Raw genomic sequence first — 23,948 nt, 5'->3', positions numbered from 1 at the left:
GATGAAACGAAGTCTCTCTCTCTCTCTCTCTCTCTCTCTATATATATATATATATATATATATATATATATATATATATATATATATATCCCTACATGTCAAGTGGGGTTGGTGGAGGATTAGTGCCCCTCCACGTAAAACAATTAACTCTAAGCCCTTGGCCACCCCGTTTGGGATACATGGCATCTGGCAATGAATGAATGAATATAATATATATATATATATATATATATATATATATATATATATATATATATATATATATACTGTATATATGTATATACATATTGTTACGGAACAGAGAAAGATAATGTACACTTTAAGTGAGAATACTAAAAATCACTACTGTCCCGTAAAGTTCCAGGTTCAAAACAAAAGAGTTAGGTAAAATTACAAGTTAAAGTTTAATGCTCAAACTAACAACTAAACATTCAGGACTCATGAGGATAATGTAATGGCAAAAAACAGGTTAAATATATGGTTAACTGCAATAGCCTCTATTAACACGAAATTAGCAAGAGTAAATTTATCTAAGTCAGCCCTGATAAAATGTGAATGCCAGATAATACTCAGTGAATGCAAGATATATTATTGCAGATACGAAATAAAATTAATAAGGGCTGAAACCCAAAACACATGAATCACAAAAACCTTACTAGGCCTATGAATTAACACCCTACGATACACAGTACAAGAAAAAATGTAATAACTCATACTCAAATTACACAGCTGCTAGATGGTTGGAGATTTCCTGAGCACTCACAATAATAACAACTGTACAGGGGAGGACAGAGATGTGAACAAAATGAGGAGTAGATCTAAGTGGCAATTAATGCAGAGACTGAGCTCATTATATACGGGCCGGCAGAGCTTGATAGAACTTGTAAGAAGGATGCGCAAATGAAGCCAGAGGGGACAAAGAGTTGACACTCCTGCTCTGAACAACAGAAAGAACGACTTACTCTACTATTAGGAAGGAGGGGGGGAGTGAGGTAGAACACGCTCGTGATCAAACATGCAGGATACTGTACGTTAGAATTACACAAAGGATGATGAAATCATAGGCTATGTAACAATATATGTATATATACAGTATATCTATATCTATCTATCTATCTATCTATATATATATATATATATATATATATATATATATATATATATATATATATATATATATATATATATATATTGCCAGACGCCTCAATCCCGTTTGGGGTGGCCACAAACAAATCGCCTCCAAGTCGCCCTGTCCCCCGCTATTTCACTGCCCTTCTCCCAACTCACACCCCCCTCTCTCATATACCTCACCACCCCATCCCTCCATCTCATCCTCGGCCGCCCCCACCCTCTTCCCCCCTCCACCTCACTCACATACACTCTCTTCGTCAGTCTTTCACCCTTCATCCTCTCCACATGCCCAAACCACCTCAGTGTGTTCCTCATAACGCGTCCTATCACATCCACATCCACACCACAACTCTCCTTTATATCCTCATTCGTCAGCCTGTCTCTCCATGTGACTCCACAGGATCCTCTTAAATAACTCATTTCCACTGCTCTCACTCTTGTGTTCTTCCAACAACGTCCAAGCTTCACTTAAATACGTTAGAGTTGGTATCACAATACTCTCATGTAGTAACTTTTTCACTTCCACGCTCACTTCCCTGTTTCTTATCACTGGTTTCAAAGAACCAGCAATCTTTCTTCCCTGCTGTACCCTTTCAAGCACTTCACCCTCTAAACCTCCATCCTTACTCATCACACTACTCAAGTACTTAAACGTACTCAAATTTTCCAATTCCTCACCATCCAACCTCGCTGTACATTCACTGACTTCACCTCTCTCAAAGACCATCACTTTACTCTTCCCTACATTCTCCTTTAGATTCCGTTTCTTATACGTACACTCTTTCAAACTCATCCATCAAGCCTTGCAGCTCCCTTTCGTCTTCACTCAACAACACAGTATCATCTGCAAACAACAGTACAGGGAGTTTCCAAACACTATCCTCTCTCACCAGGGCCATTCCAACATCCACTACCCTACCCTCTTTTATTACCCCATCCACGTACAAATTGAACAGCCATGGAGACATGGCACATCCCTGTTTCAACCCAACTTTGTAAGAGAAAAATTCAATTAGTTCACCATCCACACGCACTGCAGCCCTCGCACCATCGCACATACTCTTCACAGCATTCAACAACTTCCCATCTACTCCATATATTCTTAACACTTTCCACAATCCTTGTCTATCCACCCTGTCATATACTTTCTCCAAATCCATGAAAGCCGCATACAACTTCTTTCCCTTCTCTAGAAACTTTTCCACTAAAGATCTAAGAATGAATATCTGATCTACACAACCTCTTCCCTTCCTAAAGCCTCGCTGTTCTTCTCCAACTAATTTCTCTGTTCTTTATCTAACTCTGTCAATAAGTATCCTACCATACACTTTTCCTATTATACTAAGAAGACAAATGGCCCTATGATTACCACACATTTCTTTTTCCCCTTTTCCTTTGTACAAGGGAATAATTACACCTGATTTCCAATCCTCCGGGACTCTACCTTCCTCCCAGGCCAATCTGCACATCTTCCACATCCATTCTACTACTATCTCTCCCCCATGCTTCAGTATTTCACCACACACTCCATCAATTCCTGGGGCTTTCCCCGATTTAACTTTCATCATTGCTTCCACAACTTTTTTTTTTTTTTACAAATAACAGAACGGAGGAAGGAAAAACAAATGGGTAAAAAAAAAAAATCCATACACAAGATTACTGGTGTCCTCTGTTCATAAAATATCTGTAACAGTTAGACTTGAACAGTTGTGGGTTGAAATTTGGAGGAAAATAACTCTGGGGAAGCGAGTTCCAGAGAGATGCAGTTCGGGGAATGAAAGAATTCTGATAGGCAGAAGTTCTGCAATATGGTTGAGTGAAATTCCAGTCATGAGTGCTACCAGATGCTCGTGTAGCACGAGGGAAGGCATGGAGAGGTGGCACCATGGACGCAACTTCGTCTGAGCATTTGCCAAAAAAATATCTGTAAAATAATGCAAGGGAGGCAACATTCCTTCTCACTTGCAGGGGAGGTAGTTTATATGTAATGGCAGGGTTGTTAATGATTCTAACGGCTTTATTCTGAATTTTGTCTAGTTGTCTTAATGCAACCTCTCCACAACCATTCCACAAGGGTGAGCAATATTAAAGCTGAGAGCGCACATGACTCTTATAAATTATAGCTAACTGCTCATCGGCAAAGAAGTTACGGACTCTGTACAATAATCCAAGTTTCTTTGAGGCAGTTTTAGCAAGTGATCTGACATGAGAGGTCCAGCTGAGGGCACTGTTAAGTGAGACACCAAGAATTTCAATACTTTTGAAGATGGGAATATTAGTAGCACTGAAGGTAATGTACGAATCTGGTAATATCTGTCTATTAGTAAACTGTATATATTTAGTTTTACTAGCATTAAAAGAGACAAGGTTGTTTTGTCCCCATTCACTGATTGTAGATAGATCTTGATTTATGGAGATGGCTGTACTGAGTTGAGAGGTAGAGATATTAGACTTTGTAAATGGATGTCTGAGTGTGAATGAACTATGTAGTGTTGAGTCATCTGCGTATGAGTGAATGGGATTGTGAGTGACAGATAAGAGATCATTAATATGAACCAGAAATAGGGTTGGCGCCAGAACTGATCCCTGCAGCACGCCGGCGTTAATTGAGTGGAAATTCGAATATACATCATCTACTTTTACTCTTATTTTCCTGTCACTAAGATATGAAGAAATCAAAGGAACAAAAGACGTTAGTCCATAGCAAGGGAGTTTGGACAGCAGGGAACGGTGCCATACTCTGTCGAAAGCTTTAGAGATATCAAGAGCTACCGCATGAGTTTCTCCAAAAAGATCAATTGATTGATGGATGGTATGAGTTAAGAGATTGAGTATGTCAATGGTGGATCTTTCGTGGCGAAAACCGTATTGTCTATCACTAATTAAGTTGTTGGATTCAAGATGTTTAATAATATGCTTATTAATTAAAGTTTCAAATACCCTACCAAGAGAAGATGTGACAGCTATTGGTCTGTAATTGGAGGGGTCAGACGAACTTCCCTTCTTCGGAACTGGGTGGATATTGGCTTCTTTCCATGAATTTGGGAATAAAGAAGTACGTATGCATAGTCTGAATAATTTAGCTAGGACAGAGGCAAGTTCAGGGGAACACTTTTTCAAAACAATTGGCGGAATTCCATCTGGGCCTGGAGCTTTGTTGGTAGGTAAATTGTCTAGGTTTACGTATCTTGTCTGTATTTTAAGTGGGGCAATTTCGGGAGAATCAAGTTCCAGTAATGAGACATTCTGGCTGATATCATCTATGGTAGAGTTTCTTGCAAAGGTACTAGCAAAGATAACTGCTTTCCCACGTGGGTCATTTGTAATATTGCCATCTGAAGATTTTAGTGGGGGAATGGAAGATGACTTGTTAAAGTTATTATTGAAAGAATTAAGAGTTGACCAGAATATTCTATTGTCATTAGGGTTGTTAAGTAGTTTTGATGATTGCTTTTGAAGAAAGTTTGATTTAGATAGATTTATTACAGCTTTTGCATGATTTCTAGCAATTTTAAATTGGGAGAGTGATTCAGATGTTTTTGATTTTAAGTAAGAGTTATATGCTAATGACTTTGGGCTGTTGCTCTGGCACAGTTGCCATCAAACCATTTTGGAGAGTTTGATCTTTTAGTGAACTGTTGACTTGGTATGAATAAATCCATACCAGCTAGTATTAAGTCGCAAAGGTGGGACTGGGTAGAATTGGGATCACTAGAGAAGAAAGACTGCCATGGAACATCAGCAAGATAAATTCTAAATCCATCCCAGTCTGCCCTGTCAAAGTGCCATCGGGTCACCCTGACAGGTTCAGAATGGGGAGGTGTAGGAGGGTTAACTAATGAGGCTTTGATGAGATTGTGGTCAGAGGATCCAAGTGGTGACAGTACCTCTATCCTGTATTGATCTGGATTATTTGTCAAGAATAAATCCAAGAGATGGGCATTATGGTCAGGATTATCAGGTATTCTGGTTGGTTGTTTTACCAACTGGGTGAGATTAAATGATTCCACAAACAGCTCGCTTTCTAGACCAGCGTCGTCAGTAAGGGCAGAATGCAATAACCATTCAACATTGTGTATGTTAAAATCACTCAAAATGGTAATTTCATTGCCAAGGGCAAGGTCAAGGTTACTCAACTGAGTGGATATGGAATCAAATACACTGGGTTCTGAAGAAGCATTGGGGGAACAATAAACTACACAGATATATTTGGTAATGTTTTGGCAATTTAATTTATATAATGAGTAATAAAAACTGGATGAAGTGAAATTTAAAATTGTGTCAACTGCATTTTGGGATTTGATATAACAACAGGTGCCGCCCTTGTTTCGAAAGTTTGTAAGATGGTAACCAGGAAAACAAAATGGAGATATATCGGTAGAGGGTGAGATTTGCGGTTCTGTGAGGAAAAAGGCCAAAGGGGATATGGACTGAAGGAAAAAATGAACTGAGTTTAAATTTGTGGTAAGGCCGCGGATGTTGGTAAAGAATAAGGCCGCACCGTCACCTCTTCGTCAACGAGCATTCCCGGAAATAGCAACAGTCGCTGCCGGGAGAGTCGCTTGATGGCGACCGGGAGGACCCTGTGCCTCCAGCCCTACCCTGCCTGTGGTGGGAATCTGAGGTACCACCTCATTTGATAGTAAGATTGCAGCGGCCATTACTAAAGATGTGAATAGAAGGTGTGATATGTTATGTGCATGTAGTGTAGTGAAGACAGTTGAAGGTAGAGGTATTATGAGAGCATGCTGGCCTACTCTCTGGGTAAATGAACGCACTGAAAATGTTCAGAAAAGGGAGATGGTCAGGATCAAGTCCTGAGGGCTGGTGAAACGGGAGCTCCAGCTCTCCCTATCACCAGCTTACCATCAACCTCGGGAGTTCTGCCCTGTTCGACTGGTGCTACAGTCTACCACACACACCACATACAATATATATATATATATATATATATATATATATATATATATATATATATATATATATATATATATATATATATATATATATATATAAAGTATATATGTATCTCTCTCTCTCTCTCTCTCTCTCTCTCTCTCTCTCTATGGGGTGGTACTACTACTCTGCGGCCAGGTTGTGTTAGGAAGAATACTGCCACCGTATTCCCTGCGTGTCGTAAAAGGCGACTAAAAGGGGCGGGGTGAGGGGACTAGGGACCCCCTCCTCTGTTTTTTAGTTCCTAAAAAGAGACAGGCCAGAAAAAGGGATGGGGGATGGAGTTATCCCCGTACCCTGAAGATTGGGTCTATGAATGTGCGTGGATGTAGTACAATTGAGGCTAAAAGGGAGGAGATTGGGAGAATGTTTGTGAGAAGAAAGTTGGATGTGTTAGTTTTGAGTGAAACGAAGATGAAAGGGAAGTGGGAATCTATGTTTGGAAGTGTGAATGGAAGATTGTCAGGTGTTGATAGAGGAAGGGCAAGGGAAGGTGTGGCCTTGTTAGTGAGTCCGGAAGTACAGCAGTGTGTGATTGAATGGAAGGAGGTGTCATCGAGACTGATGTGGGTGAAAGCGAAATTTGAACGTGAGTTGTGGGTGTTTGTGAGTGCATATGGGCCTGGTAGTGAAAGGGATGAACAAGAGAGGGAGTCTTTCTGGAATGATGTTGATGAGTGTCTGCAGAGTTTTGGAGCAAATGTGAATGTGGTAATGATGGGAGATCTGAATGCTAGAGTGGGAAATGTAGCAGTTGAAGGCGTAGTTGGTATGCATGGTGTGCCTGGAAGAAATGAAAATGGGGAACGAATGATAGCGATGTGTGTTGAGCGAGAGATGGTGATTGGGAATACGCTGTTTGAGAAGAAAGATATTTATAAGTATACATGGGTGAGACAGGAGGGTGGAAGGGTTGTTGATAGAGCCTTGATGGACTATGTGGTTGTGTCTAGGAATGTAATAGGAAGATTGTTGGATGTGAGAGTTCTGAGAGGGGAGGGTGGAGGTATGTCTGACCACTACCTGGTGGAGGGAAAGTTAAGAGTAGGTAAGAGATGGGTGAGAGCTAGGAGGGTTAGGTGTGGCAGGGAGGTTTTGAAAGTGAGTGAGTTGGATAAAAGAGAGAAAAAGATAGAGTATCAGGAGAAATTGAAAGATGAGTGGAACGCAGTGAAAGATCGGGAAAATGGCAGCGTAGAGGGTGGAGGAGCAATGGCAGTTGTTTAAGAGTGCTGTGGTGGGGCATGCAGAAGAGGTGTGTGGTGTGAGACGTGTGGGTGGTGGTGTAAGAAAAGGAAGTGAATGGTGGTGCGAGGAAGTAAGTATGGCTGTGGCTGAGAAGAGACGTGCATATGAAGTGTGGCTGCAGAGGAAGGATGAGATGTCATATGAAAGGTATAAGGAAAAGAGGAATAGAGCAAGAAGGGCTGTGTGTGATGCTAAAGTGGCAGCAGATGAGAGGTGGGGTAGGCGGCTGACAGAGAATTTTCAACAGAATAAGAAAATGTTTTGGAAGGAGGTGAAAAGGGTGCGAAAGGGAGAGTCTGGGAAGGAAGAACGAGTAAAAGCAGAGGATGGAAGGATGTTAATTGAGATGGATGCAGTAAGGAAGAGATGGGCAGAGTATTTTGAAAGATTGTTAAATGTAGAGGAGGAAAGGGTGGCTGAGATTGTGGCAGATAGAAGGGTGCAAGGAATAAATGTGTTGGAAGAGTTGAATGATTCTTTGATCACGAAGGAGGAAGTGGAGAAGGCAGTAAAGGAGATGAAAACAGGGAAAGCTGCAGGTATGGATGGGTGTGCTGTGGAATGCCTGAAGGGTGGTGGAGTGACTATTGTTGACTGGTTAGTAAGATTATTGAATGTGTGCTTTGAGAAAGGTATGGTCCCAATTGACTGGGCAAATGCTTGTGTGGTCCCGTTGTATAAAGGCAAGGGTGATAAGTATGAATGTACTAGCTTTAGGGGTATAAGTCTGTTGAGTGTTGTAGGTAAAGTGTATGGTAGTGTTAATTATGAGAGTTAGATAGGGTACAGAGGGAGTGATTAGTGATGAGCAGTGTGGCTTTAGGAGAGGGAGGGGATGCGTTGATCAGGTGTTTGCTGTGAGACAAGTGTGTGAAAAGTATTTAGCGAAAGGCAAGGATGTGTTTTGGGCATTTATGGATTTAGAGAAAGCGTATGATAGAATTGGTAGGGAGGCTTTGTGGACTGTTTTAAGATTGTATGGACTTGATGGTAGGTTACTAAAAGGGGTGAAAAGTTTTTATGTAAATAGTAGAGCCTGTGTAAGAGTGGGAAATGCTGTGAGTGATTGGTTTCCCGTGAGAGTGGGGCTGCGACAGGGATGTGTGATGTCGCCTTGGTTGTTTAATATTTACGTGGATGGTGTTGTAAGGGAGGTGAATGCAAGAGTTTTAGGTGGTCTGAGTCTGGTAAATGTTGATGGAGGAGAGTGGAATCTGAAGCAGCTGCTGTTTGCAGATGATACTGCACTGGTGACTGATTCAGAGGAGAGATTGAGACAGTTGGTAGAGGAGTTTGGAAGGGTGTGTGAAAGGAGGAAATTGAAAGTAAATGAGAATAAGAGTAAAGTGATGAAGTGTACGAGGTTGATAGATGGTAGGGGGATGAATATAGTTTTGAATGGTGAGTTGGTTGAGGAGGTAGATTGTTTTAAATATTTAGGGTCACATGTTGCTGTGGATGGAAGAATAGATGCAGAAGTGAAGTTTAGAATAAATGAAGTAGGAAAGGTGCTGGGAGGAATGAAAAAAGTGTTTAAATGTCGTTCGCTTAGAATGGATGAAAAGAGAAGGCTGTATGAGGGTGTTGTGGTACCGACTGCATTATATGGGGCTGAAACATGGAATATGGGTGTAGCAGAGAGGAAAAGTTTGAATGTAATGGAGATGAGATGTCTGAGGAGTATGTGTGGAGTGACGCGTATGGATCGAGTGCGAAATGATGAAGTGCGAAGGAGAACTGGAGTTGTTCGGGAGATGGCTGGTAGAGTTGAGCAGAGGGTGTTGCAATGGTTTGGGCATATGGAGAGAATGGATAATGAGCGATTGGTGAAAAAGATAACTAGATCTCATGTGAGAGGTGTAAGACTGAGAGGAAGACCACGAATAGGATGGATGGACAGTGTGAAGAGAGCGCTGGATGCGAGAGGGATGTCTGTCGAGCAAGGAAGAGTGGCTGTGCGTGACAGAAATAAATGGAAAGAAATTGTGAATGAATAAGTGATGACGCAGCCCTGAGGGGATATCCTCCCGCATTTGGTATGATCAGCTAGTCAGGTCAGGTGCGGGTAAGGGGATGGGTCTGTTAAGATGTGGCAGGGGTAAACCAGTTCTGCTGTCGGGCCCTGCTGTGGATGTCACCGATTGCATTGCGCAGTTGACCCTTGTGCAGTGTGATGCGGCAAGGATCTGTCCGTTCTCACCTTTGGGGCTAAGATGCGAATGAATGTGTTTGAATGGATGAGTAAATGGAGAGTGAGTTGTCCTGTCTCGGCTACCTCCCTTTCCGTGGGGGAAGCAGCCTAGGTATATAGATAGATAGGTAGATATGTATATATATATATTTATATATATATATATATATATATATATATATATATATATATATATATATATATATGTATATATATATATATATATATATATATATATATATATATATATATATATATATATATATATATATATATATATATATATATATATATATATATATATATATATATATATATATATATATATATATATATATATATATATATATATATATATATATATATATATATATATATATATATATATATATATATATATATATATATATATATATAATATATATATTATTATATAGATATATATATATATATATATATATATATATATATATATATATATATATATATAGAGAGAGAGAGAGAGAGAGAGAGAGAGAGAGAGAGATACAGATAGATAGATAGATATATGTATATATATAAACATATATGTATATATATGTGTATATAGATATGTATTTATATATGTATATATATATATATATATATATATATATATTATATATATATATATATATATATATATATATATATATATATATATAAATATGTAGAGTAGAAATATATATATATATATATATATATATATATGTATATATACAGTATATCTATATATTACATCTATATCTATATCTATCTATCTATCTATATATATATATATATATATATATATATATATATATATATATATTGCCAGACGCCTTATATCCCGTTTGGGGTGTACAACAAATTGCCTCCAAGTCGTCCTGGCCCCCGCTATTTCACTGCCCTGCTCCCAACTCTCTCTCATATACCTCTCCACCCCATCCCTCCATCTCATCCTCGGCCTCCCCCTCCCTCTTCCCCCCTGCACCTCACTGACATACACTCTCTTCGTCAGTCTTTCACCCTTCATCCTCTCCACATGCCCAAACCACCTCAGTGTGTTCCTCATAACGCTTCCTATCACATCCACATCCACACCAGAACGCTCCTTTATATCCTCATTCGTCAGCCTGTCTCTCCATGTGACTCCAAAGGATCCTCTTAAATAACTCACTTCTACTGCTCTCACTCTTGACTTGTGTCCTTCCAACAACGTCCAAGCTTCACTTCCATACGTTAGAGTTGGTATCACAATACTCTCATGTAGTAACTTTTTCACTTCCATGCTCACTTCCCTGTTTCTTATCACTGGTTTCAAAGAACCAGCAATCTTTCTTCCCTGCTGTACCCTTTCAAGCACTTCACCCTCTAAACCTCCATCCTTACTCATCACACTACCCAAGTACTTAAACGTACTCATATTTTCCAATTCCTCACCATCCAACCTCGCTGTACATTCACTGAGTTCACCTCTCTCAAAGACCATCACTTTACTCTTTCCTACATTCACCTTTAGATTCCGTTTCTTACACACTCTTCCAAACTCATCCATCAAGCCTTGCAGCTCCCTTTCTTCTTCACTCAACAACACAGTATCATCTGCAAACAACAGTACAGGGAGTTTCCAAACACTATCCTCTCTCACCAGGGCCACTCCAACATCCACTACCCTACGTTGTACCTCTTTTATTACCCCCATGCACGTACAAATTGAACAACCATGAAGACATGGCACATCCCTGTTTCAACCCAACTTTGAAAGAGAAAAAAATCACTTAGTTCACCACCCACAAGCAATGCAGCCTTCGCACCATCGCACATACTCTTCACAGCATTCAACAACTTCCCATGTACTCCATATATTCTTAACAGTTTCCACAATCCTTGTCTATCCACCCTGTCATATACTTTCTCCAAATCCATGAAAGCCGCATACAACTTCTTTCCCTTTTCTAGAAACTTTTCCACTAAAGATCTAAGAATGAATATCTGATCTACACAACCTCTTCCTTTTCCCTAAAGCCTCCCTGTTCTTCTCCAACTAATTTCTCTGTTAGTGTTCAGTTCCACATTTTTCGTTCGGTTTCGTGCTTCCCATACGTTAGAGTTGGTATCACAATACTCTCATGTAGTAACTTTTTCACTTCCATGCTCACTTCCCTGTTTCTTATCACTGGTTTCAAAGAACCAGCAATCTTTCTTCCCTGCTGTACCCTTTCAAGCACTTCACCCTCTAAACCTCCATCCTTACTCATCACACTACCCAAGTACTTAAACGTACTCATATTTTCCAATTCCTCACCATCCAACCTCGCTGTACATTCACTGAGTTCACCTCTCTCAAAGACCATCACTTTACTCTTTCCTACATTCACCTTTAGATTCTGTTTCTTACACACTCTTCCAAACTCATCCATCAAGCCTTGCAGCTCCCTTTCTTCTTCACTCAACAACACAGTATCATCTGCAAACAACAGTACAGGGAGTTTCCAAACACTATCCTCTCTCACCAGGGCCACTCCAACATCCACTACCCTACGTTGTACCTCTTTTATTACCCCCATGCACGTACAAATTGAACAACCATGAAGACATGGCACATCCCTGTTTCAACCCAACTTTGAAAGAGAAAAAAATCACTTAGTTCACCACCCACAAGCAATGCAGCCTTCGCACCATCGCACATACTCTTCACAGCATTCAACAACTTCCCATGTACTCCATATATTCTTAACAGTTTCCACAATCCTTGTCTATCCACCCTGTCATATACTTTCTCCAAATCCATGAAAGCCGCATACAACTTCTTTCCCTTTTCTAGAAACTTTTCCACTAAAGATCTAAGAATGAATATCTGATCTACACAACCTCTTCCTTTCCTAAAGCCTCCCTGTTCTTCTCCAACTAATTTCTCTGTTCTTTCTCTAACTCTGTCAATAAGTATCCTACCATACACTTTTCCAATTATACTAAGAAGATAAATGCCCCTATGATTACCACACACTTCTTTTTCCCCTTTTCCTTTGTACAAGGGAATAATTATACCTGACTTCCAATCCTCCGGGACTCTACCTTCCTCCCAGGCCAATCTGCACATCTTCCACATCCATTCTACTGCTATCTCTCCCCCATGCTTCAGCATTTCACAACACACTCCATCAATTCCTGGGGCTTTTCCCGATTTAACTTTCATCATTGCTTCCACAACTTCCATCCTACTGATTTCTTCCTGTCTTCTCACCTCCCTCCTTCTCCCAGCCATTCCCCAGCCACTTATGCTCGCATTACTTCCATCCTCTGTGTTCAACAATTCCTTAAAGTGTTCTCTCCATCTGCTCACTTTTTCTCCCATCTCTACTAGTAATCTACCATTTTTATCTTTCAGTCCCCTGCTAACTTCACTTCCATCCTATCATACTGTTTTCACCTCTTTCCAGAACATTTTCTTACAGTCCCTCCACTTTACACTCAGATTCCTTTCAAATTCCTCATACACTCTCTTCTTACTCTCTCTTACTAATCTTTTCACCTCTCTCTTTCTTTCTACATATAACTCTCTCTTCCGCCTCTCAACTTCTTCCACGCCCCTATTTCTCATCCATTCATTGTATGCTTTCTTCTTTTGTGCCACAGCCTGTCTCACCTCTTCAGTCCATCACGCTGTTCCTTGCAACCCCCCCCCCCTCCGTCTTCTCTTCCTTTCACACACCACATCACATGCTGTACATATTTCTTCTGTAAATATCCTACACACACCTTCCACGTCTCCCATCTGCTCCAATTCATATTTGCCCAATCGTTCCTCCACTTCTCTCTTATACTCTGCCTTTTTCTCATCCTCTTATAACCTTTCCACTCTCCTTGCAACTACTCCTTCCTCTCGTCATTCCCTTCCTCTATTCCTCCATCATACTTGTATATATATATATATATATATATATATATATATATATATATATATATATATATATATATATATATATAAATATATATATATATATATATATATATATATATATAGATAGATATAAATATACATAGATATAAATATAGATATAGATACATACCTATAAATATATATATGTATATGTACATATTTATATATATAATTATATATACATATTGTTACATAGCCTATGATTTCATCATCCTTTGTGTAATTTTAACGCACAGTATGCTGCATGTTTGATCACGAGCGTGTTCTGCCTCAGTCCCCCCCTTCTACCGTTATAGTAGAGTAAGTCGTCATTTCTGGAGTTCAGTACGGGATTTTCAGCTCTTTGTCCCCATGGCTTCATTTGCGCGTTCTTCTTACAAGTTGTATCAAGCTCTGCTGGCCCCTATATAATGACCTCAGTCTCTGCATCATTGCCACTTAGATCTGCTCCTCATTTTGTTCACATCTCTGTCCTCCCCTGTACAGATATTATTATTGTGAGTGCTCAAGAAATCTCCAAACATCTAGCAGCTGTGTGTAATTTGAGTATAACTGTTACTGCATTTTTTCTTGTACTGTGTAGCATAAGGTTAATTCTTAGGCCTAGTGAGGTTTTTGATTAATGTTGGGTTTTATGTCAGTCATTTTTTATAATAGTTTGTATCTGTAATAATTTATCTTGCATTAACTGAGCATTACCAGGTGTATTTTCATTTTATCAGGGCTGACTTAGATAAATTTACTCTTTCTAATTTCGTGTTAATAGAGGCTATTGCAGTTAACCATATATTTAACCTGTTTATTTGCCATTACATTATCCTTATGAGTCCTGAATGTTTTGTTGTTAGTTTGAGCATTAAACTTTAACTTGTAATTTTACCTAACTCTTTTGTTTTGAACCTGGAACTTTACGGGACAGTAGTGATTTTTAGTATTCTCACTTAAAGTGTACATTATCTTTCGCTGTTCCGTAACATAAATTTGGCGACCTCTTATCAGGATATTCAGGATATTATCATAAGGATATTGCTTGATATTTTGTGACTGTGATTTATTCATGATGTCTACTATTACTACACTTGATGAAGCCAAAGATTTTTTGTCAAATGTGCAAACAGTGTGTGATATAGAAAACAGAACAAAGAATGAACTTAAGCTTGTTGCTCAACAATTGGGAATTGCTGTTCGCTCTAATCATTCTAAAGATCAAATTGTTGACATGATTAATGAAAGCTTGTTTAATGTAACTCCTCCAAATAAGCAAACGCAGATTGAATTAGCTAAGTTACAGCTAGCTCTGCAGGAGGCTCGTGCTAAAGAAGCTGAATTTCAGGCAAATGCTAAGCAGGTGGAGTCTCAGGCTCGTATTCAGGAGGCTGAATTTCAGGCAAATACTAAGGAGGCGAAGTCTCAGGCTCGTATTCAGGAGGCACAGATACAGGCACAAATTGAACTTGCCAGGATTCAGGTAGACCATGAGTATCGCATGAAACAAGGTGGAACTGGATCATCTAGCTCTGATGATTTTGATGTGGCTAAAAATGTTAAACTTGTCCCTCCTTTTAATGAATCTGATTTAACAAAGTATTTTCAGTTGTTTGGGAGGGTAGCTACAGGTTTTAATTGGCCCAAACAGAATTGGCCAGTACTCCTTCAAACTGTTCTCACCGGTAAAGCTCAAGTAACTTATGCATCTTTGCCTCAGGATCAATCTGATAATAATGATGTAGTTAAGAGCTTGATTCTTAAGGCCTATGAGCTTGTTCCTGAAGCCTATAGAGTAAAATTTAGGACAACTTATTAGCAAGATAAGCAATCCCATGTTGAGTATGCAAAAATCAAAGAAGATCTGTTAGAGCAGTGGTTAAATTCTAAGAATGTGGATTCTGATTTTGGTAAATTTAAGCAGATGATTTTGCTGGAGGACTTCAAAAGGTGTATTAGAAAAGATGCAAGCCTATATCTTGATGAGAGAAGAATAGATAATTTGTCTGATGCTGCAGTTTTAGCTGATGAATATGTTCTCACTCACAAGAGATATTCTAGAGAAAAAGGGAAAGCTGAGAGTAAGTACGTTGCCTCTACTCAGAGTACAGGTAACAGGAAAGAGAATAAAGATGATGTTTCTCAGGAAGTAAATACCAGCTTCACCTCTAGATTTCAGAAACGTAAATGTACTTATTGTAGTAAACTTGGTCATACTACGGAGAGATGTTTCAGGAGACAGCGTGATGTGAACAAAAAGGAGTCTCTAAATATTCAGTCAATTGGTCTAGTGTCCACTCTTGAGAGTTCCCAGAATTCTTTAACTGAGTTAACTGAACCTGCTTTGAGGGGTAACTTAAATTCTCATGATGGAGCTCCTCTTTTGAGCAGTAACGTGGGTGACACTCTCAAGAGTTCATGTGCAAATTTCCTGTCTGATGGTTTTGTCAGTCCTCTGGACAGTAATGACAGGAAATCAGTTCAAATATATCGTGAGACAGGTGCTTGCCAATCCCTTATGCTGACCAGTGTTCTAGGCTCTAATGTTAATTCCTCTGATGAAACTGTAATCTTACAAGGTGTAGGGAATAATTACTTCTCTGTCCCTCTGTGCAGAGTGAATTTAGAGTCTGGTTTTGTTAATGGTTCCGTTATGGTTGGGTTGGTTGAGACACTCCCAATGTCAGGTGTAACTTTCTTACTTGGAAATGATATTGGTGGAAGTCAAGTGTGTCCAGCTCCTCAGTTGTCTAGTGAGCCAGTGGCTCCGTCCCAGGATTCTGATGTCCCTGATGTGTTCCCTGCATGTGCTGTCACTAGGGCTAAGTCTAAAGTTACTGGTGACTTAGAGGATAATGATGATGATGATGTTATCCTAGCTGACACTTTTCTTGCTAATTTGGACCACTCACCAGATGAGGCAGTACCCCGTAGTGTTGATAATTTGTCTCGTCAAGAGTTGGTTGAGTTGCAGGTTGCTGACCCTGAGTTGAAAGGTCTACCTAACTCTGCTTGCAGTGAGGAAGAGTTAGCTGGTGCTTCTACTTGTTATTATATAAAGTCAGGAGTACTTATGAGAAAGTGGAGACCCCCACCAGCATCAGCCGACTGTGAATGGGAGGTTGTACATCAAGTTGTCATCCCTCGTGTTTGTAGGCAGAATATCATTAGAGTGGCTCATGATTCCAGTTTAGCAGGACACCTTGGAGTGAGGAAGACTGTGGCACGCATTTTGAAACACTTCTACTGGCCAGGTATCTTCAGAGATGTTTCCTGGTATTGTAAGTCTTGTCACACCTGTCAAGTTGTGGGGAAGTGTAACCAGACCGAAAAGGTTGCACTTCTAGTTCCCATTCCTTCTTTTGAGGCGCCATTCACCCGTGTGTTGGTGGATATTGTGGGCCCTCTTCCTAAGACTTCTTCAGGATTTTCTTATGTGTTGACCCTGATTGATATGGCTACTCGTTATCCTGAAGCCATTCCACTTAGAAATATCTCAGCAAAGAACTTGGTTAAGGAAATGCTGGGGTTCTTCACCAAGTTTGGTCTGCCCAAGGAGGTACAGTCAGACTGGGGAAGTAATTTCATGTCAAATGTTTTCAAGCAGTCTCTGAAAGAGTAGGGCATCACCCAGATCACATCTTCAGCTTACCATCCCCAGACCCAAGGAGCGTTGGAGAGATATCATCAAACACTCAAATCGATGCTCAGGAAATACTGTTTGGAACATCAGAAAGACTGGGATTAAGGTCTTCCATTCGTTGTATTTGCTGCAACAGAATCTCCAAATGAATCACTGGGCTTCTCACCCTTTGAACTACTGTTTGGCCATGACGTAAGAGGACCCCTTAAGCTACTCAAGGAATGCTGGCTGTCGAAGGAAGATGACGTCAACCTGCTGGAGTATGTGATGAAGTTCAAAGAACGGCTGTCCACTGCTTTACAGCTGGCGAGAGAGAATTTAGGAGCTGCTCAGGAGAACATGAAGACTTGGTATGATAAGAAGTCCAGGTTATGCCACTTTCAGCCAGGAGATCAGGTTTTGATTCTGCTACCGGTGCATGGGCAACCTCTTCAAGCCAAGTTTAGTGGTCCTTATTTCGTGGAGAAGAAACTCAGTGATGTCAACTATGTCATTGCCACACCAGATCGTAGAAAGAACAAGCAACTTTGTCACATCAACATGCTAAAGTTATATCACAGGCGGGACGAAAATAACCCAGTCTGCACTGTAGCTGTTCCACCCGAGTCTGCAAGTGAAATTCTCCCATGCAGTATGAGCCTGAGTGATAGTTTGGGGAAGAATCCTGATATCATGAATGATCTCCAGACTAAGCTTTCTCATCTAGCTCCCGAGGAAAGGCAGGAGTTTTCGGCATTACTGCAGGAGTACCCGCAAGTGTTCTGTGACACTCCAGGAAGAACCACTGTGGTGATGCATGATGTCGATGTTGGACACGCAAAGCCAATTAAACTGCCTCCTTACCGTGTGAACCCAGTGAAAGTTCCTCTCATCCAGAAGGAGTTTGGCTACCTGTTGGACCACAAGATGATTGAGCCCTGTCAGAGCGAGTGGAGTTCTCCTGTCACTCTAGTCCCTAAGCCAGGAGGGTCACAGTGGCTTTGCATCGACTACAGACGTGTTAATCAGATAACCAAAACAGACACTTACCCTCTCCCTCGCGTGGAAGATTGCATAGACAAGATCGGAAAGGCTAGGTACATAAGTAAGTTTGATTTGTTAAAGGGATACTGGCAAGTACCTATGACTGAATGTGCTAGGGAGATCTCATGTTTTGTAACACTAGGAAAGACTTCTGCATGTTCTGTAATGCCATATGGTATGAAGAATGCACCAGCCACTTTTCAGAAGCTCATGAGTGTTGTAACAGAGGGTTTGGCAGAGTGTGTTGTTTATATTGATGATGTATTAACCTTCAGTGACAACTGGAAAGATCACCTATGCCATGTCAGTAAATTTCTTGAGCGTTTGGTTCAGGCTAATCTTGTAGCTAATTTATCAAAGTGTGAGTTTGCTCCAGCTAAAGTTCAGTACCTTGGGTACGTAATTGGTGATGGAGACGTTGCACCACCAGGAGCTAAGGTTCAGGTTATAAGTGATCTTCCCAGACCTAAAAGTAGGAAAGAGCTACAAAGATTTTTGGGAATGGTAGGTTATTACAGGAGATTTGTTCTTAACTTTTCAATTCTTGTATCACCACTTACAGACCTACTGAAAAAGGGAGTTAAATTTGTCTGGACCGATAACTGTGAATCCTCTTTCAATAAACTTAAAGCTATCCTATTAAGTCAGCCAGTGCTCGCTACTACAAATTTTGCTAAGCCTTTTAAGATGGCTGTTGACGCAAGTGATACAGGAGCTGGGGCTGTTTTGCTGCAAGAGGATGATCAGGGTATTGAACACCCTGTATCTTATTACAGTAAGAAGTTCACTGCACCTCAAAAGAACTACTCCATTATTGAGAAAGAGCTTTTGGCCTTGATTTTGGGTTTACGGCATTTTTCATTTTATTTGTGTTCTGGTTTTGACCCCATAGTCATTTATACCCATCATAACCCACTGAAATTCCTTAGTAAGTTTAAACATAAAAATCAGAGATTGACAAGATGGAGTCTACTTCTTCAGGAGTATTCATTAGACATACAATATGTCAAGGGGAAAGAAAATGTTATTGCAGATTGCTTATCTAGACTTTAGACAGATTGTTTTAGAGAAATAAGAAATTTCCTTTGTAAATTTCTTTTCTCTGTGTGGAGGTGTTACATAGCCTATGATTTCATCATTCTTTGTATAATTCTAACGCACAGTATGCTGCATGTTTGATCACGATTCGCCTCGTGGCTTCCATAGTGACCAGGCTTGCATGTTCTACCTCACTTCCCCCTTCTCCCCCTTATAGTAGAGTAAGTCGTTCTCTCTGTTGTTCAGAGCAGGAGTGTCAACTCTTCGTCCTCTGTGCCCTCATTTGCGCGTCCTTCTTACAAGTTGTATCAAGCTCTGCCGGCCCCGATATAATGAGCTCAGTCTCTGCATTAATTGCCACTTAGATCTACTCCTCATTTTGTTCACATCTCTCTCCTCCCCTGTATAGTGTATTATTATTTTTGTGAGTGCTCAGGAAGTCTCCAGCCATCTAGCTGCTGTATAATTTGAGTATAAGTGTTGTTACCATTTTTCTTGTACTGTATGGCCTAAGGCATTAATTCGTAGGCCTGGTAAGGTTTTTTGTGATTCATGTAGAGATTTTAATGTCAGCCAATATTAATATTATTTTGTATCTGTAATAATATATCTTGCTTTAACTGAGCATTATCCGGTTGTCTCATTTTATCAGGGCTGACTTATATAAATTTGTTCTTGCTAAATTCGTGTTAAAAGAGGTTATTGCAGTTAACCATATATTTAACCTGTTTTTGCCATTACATTATCCTTATAAGTCCTGAATGTTTAGTTGTTAGTTTGAGCATTAAACTTTAACTTGTAATTTTACCTAACTCTTTTGTATTGAACCTGGAACTTTGCAGGACAGTAGTGATTTTACTATTCTCACTTGAAGTGTTCATTATCTCTCTCTGTTCCGTAACAATGTATATATATATATATATATATATATATATATATATATATATATATATATATATATATATATATATAGATAGATAGATAGATAGATAGATAGATAGATATCCATCGATTCATCCATCATCCAATCCTACGTTGCCCCATGAGGAGCGTAGGAGTTCGGGGCTAGGCAAGTTGGTCCTGACGTTTAAGATGAGAGTGACCAGCCTCACTCATCCCTGAGTGGTATTACGTGAGGAATAACCCCAGCCACCCCTTGGATATAAACCTTCACCAGCTAAATCCGACTGGAGCACCGCAATTACCTACTAAACTACAAGGCGCCATAATTTGGTTATATGGTTACCACCCAGCGTAGTAAATGGTTTCCTGGTGTAAAGGAAACCATTGGGCTTGTCACTTACTGTAGCGTCACCCACATGTGGAAGGACGAGGAAAGAAAGACAGAAGGGGAAGGAAGGAATGGAGAGAGGAAAGGAAAGGGCAGACACCCGAAACCAGCACTACATCGAGTAAATGGATGGTGAGCGCCCTCACCTTCAACTCTCTCTCTCTCTCTGTATATATATATATATATATATATATATATATATATATATATATATATATATATATATATATATATATATATATATGACAGAACAGAAGAAGGAAAAACAAATGAATAAAAAGAATAATCCATCCATCAGACTACTTGTGTCTTCTGTTCATAAAATATCTGTAATACCGGTAACAGTTAGACTTGAACAGCTGTAGGTTGAAGTTTGGAGGGAAACAACTCTGGGGAAGCGAGTTCCAGAGAGATGCAGTTCGGGGAATGAAAGAATTCTGATAGGCAGAAGTTCTGCAATATGGCAGAGTGACATTCCAGTCATGAGCGCTACCAGATGCACGTGTAGCACAAGGGAAGGCATGGAGAGGTGGCACCATGGACGCAACTTCTTTTGAGCATTTGCCATAAAAATATATGTAAAATAATGCAATGGAGGCAACATTCCTTCTAACTTGTGGGGGAGGTAGTTTATTAGTAATGGCAGGGTTGTTAATAATTCTAACAGCTTTGTTCTGAATTTTGTCTAGTTGTTTTAATGGAACCTCTCCACATCCATTCCACAAGGGTGAGAGTGCACATGACACTTATGAATTATAGGTAACTGCTCGTTGGTGAAGAAGTTATGGACTCTGTACAATAATCCAAGTTTCTTTGAGGCGGTTTTAGCAAGTGATCTAACATGAGAGGTCCAGCTGAGGGCATTGTTAAGTGAGACGCCGAGAATTTCAATACTTTTGGAGGTGGGAATGTTAGTAGCCCTGAAGGTAATATACGAATCTGGCAATATCTGTCTATTAGTAAATTGTATATATTTCGTTTTACTAGCATTAAATGAGACAAGGTTGTTTTGTCCCCATTCACTGATCGTAGATAGGTCTTGATTTATGGAGATGGCTGTACTGAGTTGAGAGGTAGAGATATTAGACTTTGTAAATAGGTGTCTGAGTATGAACGAACTATGTAGTGTTGCATCATCTGCACATGAGTGGATGGGATTGTGGGTGACAGATAAGAGATCATTAACATGAACCAGGAACAGGGTTGGCACCAGAACTGATCCCTGTGACACGCCGGCGTTAATTGAGTGGAAATTGGTATATACATAATCTACTTTTATTCTTATTTTCCTGTCACAGAGATATGAGGAAACCAAAGGAACAAAAGACATTAGTCCATTGCAAGGAGTTTAGAGAGCAGGGAACGGGGCCATACTCTGTCAAACGCTTTGGAAATAACAAGGGCTACTGCATGAGCTTCTCCATGTAGGTCAATTGTTTGATGGATGGTATGAGTTAGGAGACTGAGTATGCCAACGGTGGATCTTTCATGGCGAAATCCATATTGTCTATCACTAATTAAGTTGTTGGATTCAAGATGTTCAACAATGTGCTTATTAATTAAAGTTTCAAATACCTTACCAAGAGAAGATGTGACAGCTATTGGTCTGTAATCAGTGGGGTCAGAGGAACTTCGTTTCTTTGAAATTGGGTGGATATTGGCTTCTTTCCATGATTTTGGGAATGAAGAAGTACAAATGCATAGTCTGAACAATTCAGCTAGAACAGGGGCAAGTTCAGGGGAACACTTTTTCAAAACAACTGGCAGAATTCCATCTGGGCCTGGAGCTTTGTTGGTAGGTAAATTGTCTAGGATGGATTTTACATATCTTGTCTGTATTTTAAGTGGAACAATTTCGGGAGAGCCAAGTTCTAGTACAGGGACGTTCTGGCTGGCATCCTCTATGGTAGAATTTCTGGCAAATGTACTGGCAGAAATATCTGCTTTCCCAGGTGGGTCATTTGCAATGTTGCCATCTGAAGATTTTAGTGGGGGAATGGATGATGGCATGTTAAAGTTATTATTGAAAGAATTAAGAGATGACCAGAATATTCTATTGTCATTAAGGTTGTTAAGTAGTTTTGATGTTTGCTCTTGAATAAAGTTTGTTTTAGCTAGATTTATTACAGCTTTTGCATGATTTCTAGCAATTTTAAATTGAGAGTGTGATTCATATGTTTTTATTTAAGTAAGAGTTATATGCTAATGACTTTTGGGCTGTTGCTCTGGCACAGTTGCCATCAAACCATTTTGGAAAGTTCGATCTTTCAGTGAACTGTTGACTTGGTATGAATAAATCCATATCAGCTAGTATTAAGTTCCAAATGTGGGACTGGGTAGAACTGGGTTCACTAGAGAAGAAAGACTGCCATGGAGTGTCAGAAAGATAATTTTTAAATCCATCCCAGTTTGCCCTGTCAAAGTGCCATCGGGTCACTCTGACAGGTTCAGAACGGGGAGGTGTGGGGGGGGTTAACTAATGAGGCTTTGATGAGATTGTGGTCAGAGGATCCAAGTGGTGACAGTACCTCTATCCTATATTAATCTGGATTATTTGTCAAGAATAAATCCATGAGATGGGCATTATGGTCAGGGTTATCAGGTATTCTGGTTGGTTGCTTTACCAACTGGGTGAGATTAAACGATTCTGGAAACAGCTTGCAGTCTAGACCAACATCGTCAGTCCTGGCAGAATGCAATAACCATTCAACATTATGTATGTTAAAATCACCCAAAATGGTAATTTCAGTGCTAAGTGCAAGGTTAAGGTTACTCAACTGTGTGGATATGGAATCAAATACACTGGGTTCCGAGGAAGCATTGGGGGAGCAATAGACTATACAGGTATGTTTGGTAATATTTAGACAATTTAGTTTATACAATCAGTAATCAAAACGAGATGAAGTGAAGTTTAAAATAGTGTCAACTGCATACTGGGATTTGATATAACAACAGGTGCCGCACTTGTTACAGAAGTTTGTGAGGAGATGATAACCGCGAAAACAAAATGGGGATATATCAGTAGAGGGTGAGATTTGTGGTTCTGCGAGGAACAGGGTCATAGGGGATATATATATATATATATATATATATATATATATATATATATATATATATATATATATATATATATATATATATATATATATATGCTAGGAAGAAGGAACCAAGGGCCACGAGCCCGCAATAATCGTTCCTTCCAAGAGAAAAACAAAATACAAGAGAGAGCCAAATTCAAGATCTGATCATTTCGAGATGCCGAGACACATTGTGTTAGAAAGACTGGAGATCATAGCTAGCAGGAAATACAGACAGAGGGAGACAGTTCCAGAGCTGACCTGTTGCATAAATGAAGGACTGAGAGTAACGGTTAACTCTTGCATTAGAGAGTTGGACAGAAAAGGGATGAGAGTTTGCTGCTAGATGGGTGCAACGCGCCCGTCGTAGAGGTGGAGGAATGCAAACAAACAGTTCAGAGGAGCAGTGACCATTGAAGTAGTGA

Source organism: Coenobita brevimanus, chromosome 19 (genome assembly GCF_032717465.1).
Source record: "Coenobita brevimanus isolate Jiangsu-jjx chromosome 19, ASM3271746v2, whole genome shotgun sequence".
NCBI classification, from domain to species: Eukaryota; Metazoa; Arthropoda; class Malacostraca; order Decapoda; family Coenobitidae; genus Coenobita; species Coenobita brevimanus.
The sequence above is the reverse complement of the archived record's forward strand: the minus strand, read 5'-3'. Positions refer to the sequence as shown.